Source organism: Phragmites australis, chromosome 1 (genome assembly GCF_958298935.1).
Source record: "Phragmites australis chromosome 1, lpPhrAust1.1, whole genome shotgun sequence".
NCBI lineage: Eukaryota > Viridiplantae > Streptophyta > Magnoliopsida > Poales > Poaceae > Phragmites > Phragmites australis.
The window spans coordinates 49,789,920-49,801,306 of record NC_084921.1 but is presented as its reverse complement, the minus strand read 5'-3'; positions in this window follow the sequence as shown (position 1 = coordinate 49,801,306).

Here is an 11,387-nt window from a genome sequence, read left to right as displayed (position 1 = left end):
AAACACTGTGGGAAAAATATTAGGAGAAAATAATATATTTGATATGTTGATATGCCATTAAAACTATTTTAAAACATAATGGGAAAAATAAGGAGAAAATAATATGACATATATTAGTTATTGCCTCATTGTACGCTCATATAAGAAACCTAAGAGGAAAAACTCATTGGTGAACTTAGAGAACAATAATTATGATCTTTGGATTATATTAAACCTCCAAAAACTACTTAGAAAATAGGAGGAATAAGATCGATATTGCCTCATTAAAAACTTATATGAGAAACTGTATAGGAAAAACTCATAAAGGAAAAGAGTGCAATATAATATGAACAGGTTATCATTCAGGGATCAACTCCCTCTAAATCTTGCATATCTTGCAGTCGTCGCATACTAATTCCATATACATATTTTTGGAATGTAGAAGCTGGTAAGGACTTAGTGAATAAATCAGCGAGTTATCACATGACTTAGTTTGCAAGATTTCTATCTCCCTATTATTTTGCAATTCATGAGGATAGAACATTTTAGAAGCAATATGTTTGGTTATATTGCTCTTTATGTAACATGTTTGCATTAAAGCAATGCATGCAGAATAATCTTCATAGATAATGTTAGTGATTCAATGGAACCAATTACACATAATTATTGTATATGGTTTACCATTCTGCGAAGCCATACGTATTCGTGTGATGCTTCATATAATGCAATTATTTCAGAATGATTTGTAGATGTAGCCACTAGAATCTGTTTTCAAGACTTCCATGAAATAGTTGTTCCACCTTGTAAGAACATGAAGTCTGTCTATGATCTGATATTATGGGGGATTTGATAAATAGCTAACGTCAGTGTATCCAATCATATTCATATCTTGTTTTCTACAGTGCCTTGGAGATATCAAAAGATATTCTTGACTCTCGCCTAATATCGTTTTTTAAGCAGCACTATGCCTAGCTAGTAAGTTCATTGCAAATGCGATATCAGGCATAGTGTAATTTACAAGATACATAAGCGCTCCAATGGTACTGAGATAAGAAACCTCAGGTCTCAGTATCTCTTCTCTTTCCTCTCGTGGTCTATATGGATCTTTCTCCATATCAAGAGATCGAACAACTATAGGAGTCTTGGATGGATATGATTTGTCCGTATTGAATTTCTCTAATATTTTCTGAGTATATACGGCTTGGAGTACTAGAATACCAAAGGAAGATGCTCGAGTTGTATACCCAAGCAAAATTTAGTTTTTCCTAAAACCTTAATTTCATATTTCGTATTTAGATGATTGCGTGCTTCATCTATATCTTCTGTATTTTCGATGATATTGAGATCATCAACATAGACAGAGATGATGCAAAATCCTGTTGAGGACTTCTTTATAAAGACACATAAGCAATCATCATTGTTAGAGTACCCTTTTTGTAGAAGGAACTATTTTAGTCGGTTGTACCACATTTTCCCGACCGCTTTAAGTCATATAGTGATTTCTTAAGTTTTACACAATACATGTTGCGGTTTGCGTTTGATTTGGAATGTCTAGTTCTTCGGGGACTTTTATCTATATTTCCAAATTAAGTTACCTATATAGGTATGCGGTCACTACATCCATCAATTGTGTAGATAGATGATTTTTAACTGCCAATGAAATTAGATATCAAGACGTGATTACATTCATTACTGGAGAATATATCTCATTGAAATCAATATCGGGTCTCTACGTGAACCCTTGTGCTACAAGCCTCGCTTTATATCTCACCACCTCATAATTTTCATTCCTTTTGCAGACGAAAACCCACTTGTATCCCACAGGAAAGATGTTACGAGTAGTAGGTATTACTGATGTGAATACCTCTCTTTTGGAGAGCTAGCGCAATTCTGCTTGGATTGCATCCTTCCATTATGTCCAGTATGAGCATTTGCGGCACTCTGCCATGGTCTTGGATCTGGATCATAGAGAAGGTCGTTTGCAATCTTTGAGATGAAGTATGTATCGATAATTGTAGTCTTACGGTCAAATGATTCTCCAGAATCAATATAATTGATGAAAATTTCATCTACCCTCTCTGACCCATCATGATTTCCCATTACGATAGAGTCGAGGTGTTCCGATGTCCCATCATCAGTATTTATGTGCACGGTTGAGCTGAGATGTGGATGTTGATCATCCACTAGATGTATAGTATCCATAGGCCTTGGGTGTCGTTCAACTTGATGTTAATTTGCATTTACTATTTTTTAGCAGGGATTCCTCTGTTTTCACTGTAGTTTGCAAGAAACTTTATCCTTTATTGTTGTACTTCTCCTCTTATTCTGATTTGGAAGTTGAGTGGTTTTGTTTGGTACATTCACTCTTTCCAGCGTATACCTAGCAAGAATATAGGATTTAGTGACACCTTCGTTGTTAGTAAATGCATCTGGTAGGTTATATGTAATATGTTGTAAATTTATGATTTTCTGAACTTGGAGTTCAGATTCTTGAGTACGTGGATCTGAGGAGGAAGTGTCTGTGGCATTCTAATTGATTCCTAGCATTCTTTCTGGTACTTGAAATCTCCCCCTAATACCAGGAAATGCTCCTCATCAAATATACAGTTAGCGTACCAGGCTGTAAATAGGTCCTTGTGAGGGGTTCGAGGTATTTTATGATCGACAGATAGTTATACCCCACATTGATCTATAATTTCTTGTGTGCGTCCATTGATGTACGCTGCGGTGGTGAGATCGGTATGTATACAGCGCAACTGAACTTTCGTAGATGGGAAATTCTAGGAGGATTTTCACGTATTAACTGCAGCGGAGAAGCTGTGTTATATACAGTTGGTCGCGATTGAATTAAGTCAGCAGCGTGTAAGACTGCAAGACCCCAACATGAAGTTGGTAAGCTGCAATTACGTAATAATGGTCGTGCGATGAGCTTGACTCTCCTGATGAGAGATTCGGCCAAACCTCCACTATCACTATCACTATCTAGGAGCTTGAGTTGTGATTTGCCTTCTGCCCTTTTGCCATGAGACACTTGAGAGTGTCGTTATCGCTCATGTCACCAAAAAGTGACTTTGCCGGTGTAGAGAAGCGAATGTTGATAGTGGTGACTCCTTCATCATCAAGTCGGAGTTGGAGTCCCACTCCTTGTCAATGTGAGCTCGACCCGAATATTTCTTCTTGTGGGTCTTGAACTTATCTTTCTTGAAAATCTTGTTCTTCTTTTCTTTCTTGTCCTTGCTCTTCTTCTTGTTATGACAATCAGCGATGAAGTGGCCAACTTCGCCACACTCGTAGCAAGCTCTCTTGTACGTTTTTCTCTTGGGCATATCTCTCTTGTACTTGCTATAGCCACCCTTCTTTATGAATTTCTTACAAAAAAAATTATATTTCTTCATCATCCGAGCTCTCATCTTTGTTCTTAGAGGTGAAACTTTGCTTGACAAGATTCTTGACTTCATTTGTTTCCTCCTCCATGAGCTCATAAGTAAGAATTCTCTCAAGTACATCACTTAGTGTGAGGCTCTTGTAATCCCTTCTTTCTCGGATGAGATTTCTTGATGCAAAAGCTCTAAGCAATCTTCTCACCAGTTTGTGATCATTAAGCTCTTCACTTTCAAGCCCTCTAATCTTGTTCGCCAACACCAACATGCGATCATACATTACTTGAGGGGTTTCATCATCTTCCATCACAATTCTTCCTAATTTCCCTTCAAACAGCTCTATCTTGGATTCCCTCACGCTTATGGTGCCTTCATGAGCAACTTGAAGTGTGTCCCATATTGTCTTGGCCTCTTCAAGTCCATCCATTTTGTTAAACTTCCCCTGACTCAAAGCACCGAGTAACACACTTGCGGCTTGTGCATTGCGGTGGAGATTTTGCTCTTGCTCGAGAGTGGGTTGTTTTTCTTCATCCGATAGCTCAAAACCTATACACACAATCTTCCAAATACTTGGATGAAGAAAGATTAAATACAATTTTATTTTGTGCCTCCATGCAGTATAATGTGTACCATCGAAATAAGGTGCGCGCCTGGATATATAAGAATTAAAGGCATTCAATTTATTATAATTGAATTCAATTGCGACTCCCTTGCCTTTACTATTGCCTGATGTCGAAAGATCATCATTTGGACTTTTTAGGCTTGCCGGACCTTTCTCCCCAAACGCTGACATCTTTAAATCCTCCAAACGGTGAATCCTTGTAGGAGGTTAGTCTCTCATACCAATTTAATGTACGTGATGTCGTCTAGAGAGAGCATGAATAGGTGATTCCTAAAAATTAAAATTTCATAGAGGATTAACAGAATCCAGACACTCCGGTTCAATCCAGAGAGTCTGGGGTCTGGAGACTCTGAGCTAATCCGAATAGTCTGGCCTATACATGAAATTGAAAACTGAGTAAAACTAAGCGAGTCTAGTTGGATATAAAGGTTACCACGGGTTTTAATTGATGTAAGAGCTTCTTTTAACCAACCACTTGCAATTACAATCTTAAAAACAAGTAAATCGAGGCAAACCCAAAAAAAACAACTAGAACAAGGAAAACATGCAAGAATGTAAAGGAGACAAGAATTTGTTTCCCAACGTTTGGACCAAATAACCCTATATCTCCGTTGAGGTGCTCACAAAGAGTTCCTCGGGCCTTTTTCAACCCTTGTCCTCACCAGGCGACCACGAAGATCGAGTTTGGGCTTACTCAAGAGTTTCTCATCCCTTGCGGAGGTTAGAAAAACCTTCACAGACTTCCCGGGGTACTCCACAAGCTTGAGTGCTCTCCGAGTGACATCTAACCATCTAGGAGCTCCAAGATCTAAGAGTAAAGAACACAAATCTATGGCTTGATGATGAACTCAAGTGCTCAATGAATCGATCTAAGCTCACTAGCACTCTTCTCACTCTCCCAACTCAACTCTCAAAATCTAGCAAAATTTAAAGCACTAGAGGAGTTAGAGGGGCTATTGAATGGCTATGAGTTTGTCTCGAGTTGGCTCAGCAGCTCAGCAGCAAATGAAGGAGGGGTGGGAAGGGTATTTAAACCCAACCCCTAAAACTAGTTGTTACAATACTTTTTGTGCTGACCCGGAGTATCCGGATTCACCCGGAGACTCCGGGTTACTATCCACAATCTGGAGTATCTAGGTTTACCCAGAGACTTCAGGTTGGGCACTCTAAGCCCAAATCAAGAGCCCAGCTCAAAGTCTAACTCAGAGACTCTAGGCTACTGTTCACAATCTGGAGTATCTGAGTTCACCTGGAAACTCTGGGTTAGGCACTCTAAGCCCAAATTGAGAGCTTGGCTCGGAGTCTAACTCGAAGACTTTGAGCTACTGTCCAGAATCCGGAGTATCTGGGCTAACCCGAAGACTCTAGGTTCAGACAACTTTGCAACTATCTTAGTGTCCGTGGGTGATTGTGTCTCTCAACTTTTAGGTCTAAAATGATACTTTGAGCATTGAGACACCTTCAAGACTATCAACACATATTACTCTTGATAGTACGGCATTCCTAAACTCAAATTTGGAAATAAAATCAATTTAAATCTATGAGTAACTATATGTCGCTTCTCTTTTTTTTTTGAGGGACGCCAATGCCTTTTAACTTTATCGATGGGACTAAAATATGTTCATAACCTCAATAACTCATTAGTCCTTTAATAATTTGTCATCAATTATCTAAAACTCACGTAGGGGGCCTAGATGCACTTTCAGGAAGCAAACTCCATAATCATGTTGTTCGTGCGCTCAGGGTCCTCTTGCTGCTGCAGATTGATGGCATTATCTGGTTCTGGAGGAATGCTTTGGGAAAAACTGGCCTTCCTGGTGGTGTTAGGTTGAAGATTGAAATATGTTTCATATTTTTCACCTTGAGCTGGTCGGCTTTGTCTGATGGACTTAAGGTAAAGATCAACCAAGTATTTTGGGGTGCGGCATTTCTTATTTATGTGGCTGTAGCAACCATATTTATGATAAATGTTAGATTTATCTATGTTGTTCTTGAAAATACCCTTCCCCTCATTGTGTCCATGGAATTTCTACTTCTTGTTGTAGTTCTTTTTGCTTTTGAAGTTCTTTTGGTGGTGTTTATTGCCGTCGAACTTTGTATTCTGAATATTAGAGTTAACTCTAGGTAAAGGGACAGTTCTTGTATGGCACTGGTGATGGTTCTTTAAAAGAAGTTTATCATGCTTTTTAACTTGAAGTTAAGTGTGAATTAATTCAGAATAGTGTTGGTAATTCCTAACACGATATTGTTGTTGCAATACCCTATAGGCAGGAAGCATTGTAGACAAAGTTTGTTCAATTTTCTTCGCATCTATGGGAGCTTTATCACAAAATAACAACCTAGAGTAGATCTTATGAACAGCATGATTGTATTCTCCAATGGACTTAAAGTCCTGAAGGCGAATGTTGGACCACTCGCGTTGTGTTTCAGGCAGTATGACTGCCTTTTTTTGTTCATATCACTCTTTGAGCGAGCTCTATAGATCATATAAATTTTCATCCATCAAGTATTCAGATCTTAAATCTGGATGAAGATGGTGTCTTATGTAATATAAAGCCCCATACTCGATTTGATCTTGAAGTAGCGGATCTCTCTCTAGAGGAGGATTAATCGCCGTTATGAGTCCACGGGACGATAGACTTATCTTCATGTACATTGCCCATATTAGATAGTTTTGCTATCTAACTCGAGTATGTTGAACTTGATGTTGGATATTTTGTCCTATAAATTGACCAATGATTGAATGAATTTACTCTTTGGGTAAATTGGAGAACCATGGTAATATTGTAATAATACAAAATTTGTAAAGTCAAGTTGAGACTTGAATTACATAGTGTGGACCTCAAATTATGTTGCTAACACATTGTAGGTAGTCACCTCAATGGTGTAGACCTCTCAGTAGTTGGGGCATAACTTTAACTATGCAGTAGATGTCATGAATCTCACTGCCTTGTGTTATACAAATCTTGTGTTAACATTTTGAAGGTAATCACCAAAATGGTGTAGATCTTTGTTCCAAATTTGATATTGGGTACGCACGTTGAGGATAATCATTGTATGTTGGACATAGTGTAGATCCCTCAGTAGTATTTTAGTATTACCTTGTGTATGGCCAATATGCAAAGATTTAAAATTTTGTGTTATATCAAGTAGATGAGGTAATCATGTGATTTGCATTAATAAGTTTTTTTTTTGCAGGAAATCAAATTTTAATTGCAAAAACAAAGTTGTAAATGTAATGGCATGTCATATGGAATGCATAAGGGCAAACACATGGGACATAATAAATTTCTGATAAAACAGGGTCTAGAACATCAATTTACAACATAAAACAGTAATGAACATAATTACTATTAAAGCTAAGGGCTAAAACATAATTTAACAATATTGTGAAACATTAAATATTGGACTTGGCTATTAATATAAAGAAACTTGAGGGGTTTATTGAATAATGGCTAGTCCACATGAGTTCTTAGTCTGTGGGCCAACACAATTTGGGCTCCGGCCTTTTGGCCCAAGGCTTGGTTGGCATGTTGAGGTCGAAGCCACGGGAAGAAGAGGTGAGGCTATGGTTCGCCATTGCTCCAAGGAGGCTCCTGCCACAACAGGTCCTAAATATCCAATTGTGGAGGGTGATCGTCGCGTCATCCACTAGAGCAGTGGGCGCGGCGTCGTCCCTTGGAGTAAGTGGGGTGTACTAGGGGAGTACATCCCTGTGCGCTCTTCCGGATTCTCCTCCTCCTCCGAGTACACTAGTGTTGTCGGATTGTTGAAGAAAGGAAGAGCACCACGGCGTGCTGCCATAGTGGGCGATGGTCCAACGGCAGAAGCGGGTACAACCCTTGTAGGGCCGCGGTGGCGATCAAAATGTCGATGAGTACGTGCATAGGCGCGGCGATGGGCACGTGCACGGACACTATTACGAGTGCGACCGAGCGACGAGATGGGACAAATGTGACGGAGGATTGCCGCCTCCAAGGCTATCAAGCAACAAAGAACATCTCCAGTTGTCGAAGGTGAGGGATCTATCTGTGTCCTTACCGTGATTTGGGAGAGGCCTTCGTACCTCTCCGGTGCTTCTTGTCTGGCTAAAATCGTCTCTTTACTTCGGTTGATCGCTTAGTGGAGATCAAAGTGCTGATAACGTGTTGCATTTGATAAATGTAGAAAGACAGGAATGAACAATAGAATCAAAAACTTCAGGTATTGATCATTGAGTTTACATATACGGGACATGAACATGTTCGGGTCGTAGTTCCACCCGAATAGATGTCTCTTGGTTGTTAAGTGTTTGTAGTAGTTATTAAGCTAATTAATCACATGTTAATTTCAAAAGATGTCGATTCGTAACCCACTCCACTGGTCTCTCACTCAGTGATGTCTGGGGCGTTGGTAAGTACTATTGGCTTTGGTTGGCCTCGTCGTGTTTCGTGAACACGGCAAGCTGTACCCAGGGGTGAGCAAAAATACACGAGATCGAAAACCAAGCCCAAACTACCCGAGACCGAACCCGAATTACCCGAAGACCGAAATACTGAAGACCAAAATTTCGGTAGTATTTCGGGTATGGGTCCCAGATGACCGATTTTTTTTTATTATGTTCCTCGGGTATCCAAAATATCATTATGTTCTTTTTATTTAGTATTTCTAGAGAGAAAAGTTGTTCTTTTTTATTTAATGTTATAGTGTTTCAAGAACAGATATATACATACATGTTCCTATAGCGTCTATTCCTTTATTTAGTGTGTGAATTGTGATACATTATACAAGATTATGAGACTAATTTTATTATTCATCGGTCAATATGGGTAGTTTAAGACAAACAAATTTGATAAGATAGTAGGCGACAACTTTACTAAGAACATGTGGTAAGCTTTTGCTTTTATTTCTTTTCTTAATAATTATGTATAAATCTAATATATCAAACAAAAAATAACAAAAGAAGTATCATATAAGAAATTTTGGTATTTCGTGTACCGAACCGAAATTTCGGTATCGAATTTTAGATACCAAATTTTTAAACTATATTTTAAGTACTAATTTCAGAAGACCAAAATTAAAAATACCCGACATACCCGGACCGAAAATTCGATACATCCGAACGGCCACGCCTAGCTGTACCACGCTTGTCGGTTCGTCCAGCCCAGGGTGGAGGGACTCACGTTGGCGTCTCGACAGATTCACCCCGTACGTATACAACAACGGGCCACTCGTGGTACAGCCCGTAAGATGCCAACACGCGAACTGGTGGAGCGGCCCGGAGGCCGGAGCGGAGCGATCTAGTAGGTGAGGCATCGTCGCTTGGAAACCGACGGCGCTGCGGGGTGTACCGTTGCGGGGGCTCGTCAACTGCTCATGGTCCCCACGCGTTCGACGGGAGCGTGCAGCATGCATGTGTCGAAGGCGAGTGTAACTACCGCCGGCGCGTCGGTGCGAGTACGACGTGCGCTCGTTGCGTTGCGTTGGCCTCACAGGAAACCGAGAGTTTTTTTTAATGCGTAGGTCAAGGCGCCGGCTTGTCTGCAAGCGGCGGTGTAAAGCTGAGCCCCCACCGCCCCGCTGGGGAATTTTTTTTAATATTACTTTTTTGATATTACAGAAATAATATCGAAAATGAAGAAATTTTAAAAATAATAATACATATTTGTCCAATGGTTTGACAAAAAATAAGTTTTCACCTAAGGTACGATAAAAATACTATTTTCGTCAAACCGTATGACGAAAATAAATGACGTGTCTCCGGCGGCAGATTAGCGTCCCGACGGTAGTTTCGAGGTTATTTTCGTCAAACCGTTAGACGAAAATTAATTGTCGCTAAACCATAGACGGAAAATTAATTTTTGCCAAATGGGTGGCCGAAAACTCCGTGCCCCCTCACCCTTGCATCCGCATCCGTGAACTCATCTCATTTCGCTGCCCACGGGCGACGATGCGAGCAAAGACTGACCGCGTGAGCAGAGGAGAAGATAGAAGAGAAAAGAGGAAGAAGGGAGGAGGGAGAAGGAGGAGGAGGAAGGAAGAGGAGGAGGGGGGAGGAGAAGAGTAAGGTAAAAAAAAACTATTTTTTCGATGAATGTCTATTGTTTTATCTGTATGTAGATTTAATTAGGGATTAGAAAAATATTTTTTCTTTGTAAATGTTGATTTTTATGTACAAATCTTTGTATTAGGTTATTTTGAGTATTAGGTTAAGAAAATAAAGCACTTATAGGCATGTTCAAGAGGCTGTGCAGATAGAACCAAAATCGCAAGTTTGATGTTTTGTGGGAGGAGTTGGAAAAGAAAACAATGACGCATGTGCAGGAGAGAAATAAGAAGCCGGCTACTGATGATGACACTGTACCGGAGGCACTGCCGCCTCTTGGAGCAGACATTGATTCTTCTAATATGAGAAGAAGGTCGCAAAGAAACATTAAATGTTTCTCACACTGGATTGAGATAGAGCCAAAGGAGAAGTGATCCTTACTCTATGACACCGGAGGTGCTAGGTTCGTGTACTGGGCTATGTCTTTATCGAATATGGGTAATATGACCTAGTATATTTGAAAGTTGATACCTATTTGTTTTGATGTTTTTTGGTAGGTATGGCGTCATGACTACCAATATAGCAGAGATTTACAATTAGGTCATCAAAGGGTTACGTGGACTCCCTATTGTTGCAATTGTTGAGGGAATGTTGTACGGCATTATTGGTTACTACCTGAAGAGGCATGCTGCTGCTGTTAATCACTGTACAACAATGCGTACACCCTATACCCAACGGATGATGGAGTACCTGCAAAAAAAGAACACGAATGCAGTAGAACGTATGGTTCATAGCATGGGCATCATTGAGCACCGCTTTGAGATAACCCTGAGATCAAAAGGAGGAGTGGGGAGCGATACCAGAATTGTCACTTATGAGGAGAACCTAGGGCAAGTTTTCAATGGATGGTGTGAATGCTCCTGCAATAAACCGAAGCTTTTACATGTCTCATGTTCTCATTTGTTGGTTGCATTATCACAAGTGGGTGTAGGATGCTCAGTATATGTGTCACAATTTTACTTGAAGAAAAATGTGGTGCTGACTTGGACTAGAGACTTCTGTGGATTCAGCGCACAAGGTGACTTAACAATTTACGATAGAGATATGCCGATATGTCTGCCCCCTATGATATTTCTTAGATATTCCCATGAAAAAGGTGGTCGATCGTAGCCTAGGTGTATTCATAACGATATGGATGAAACTGAAGTTGACGGCCCTGTGAGGAGGTATCATGAGTGTGATGAGTATGGTCACAAAGCAAAGGATTGCCCACACTCTAACCCCAGTGATGTTGAAGTAGAACCATCCACCGGTAGTCGACGTGGGAGAGTTGCACATGGAGGATTAGCAATGCACAGGACTAGGGTAGACCATGAAAGAT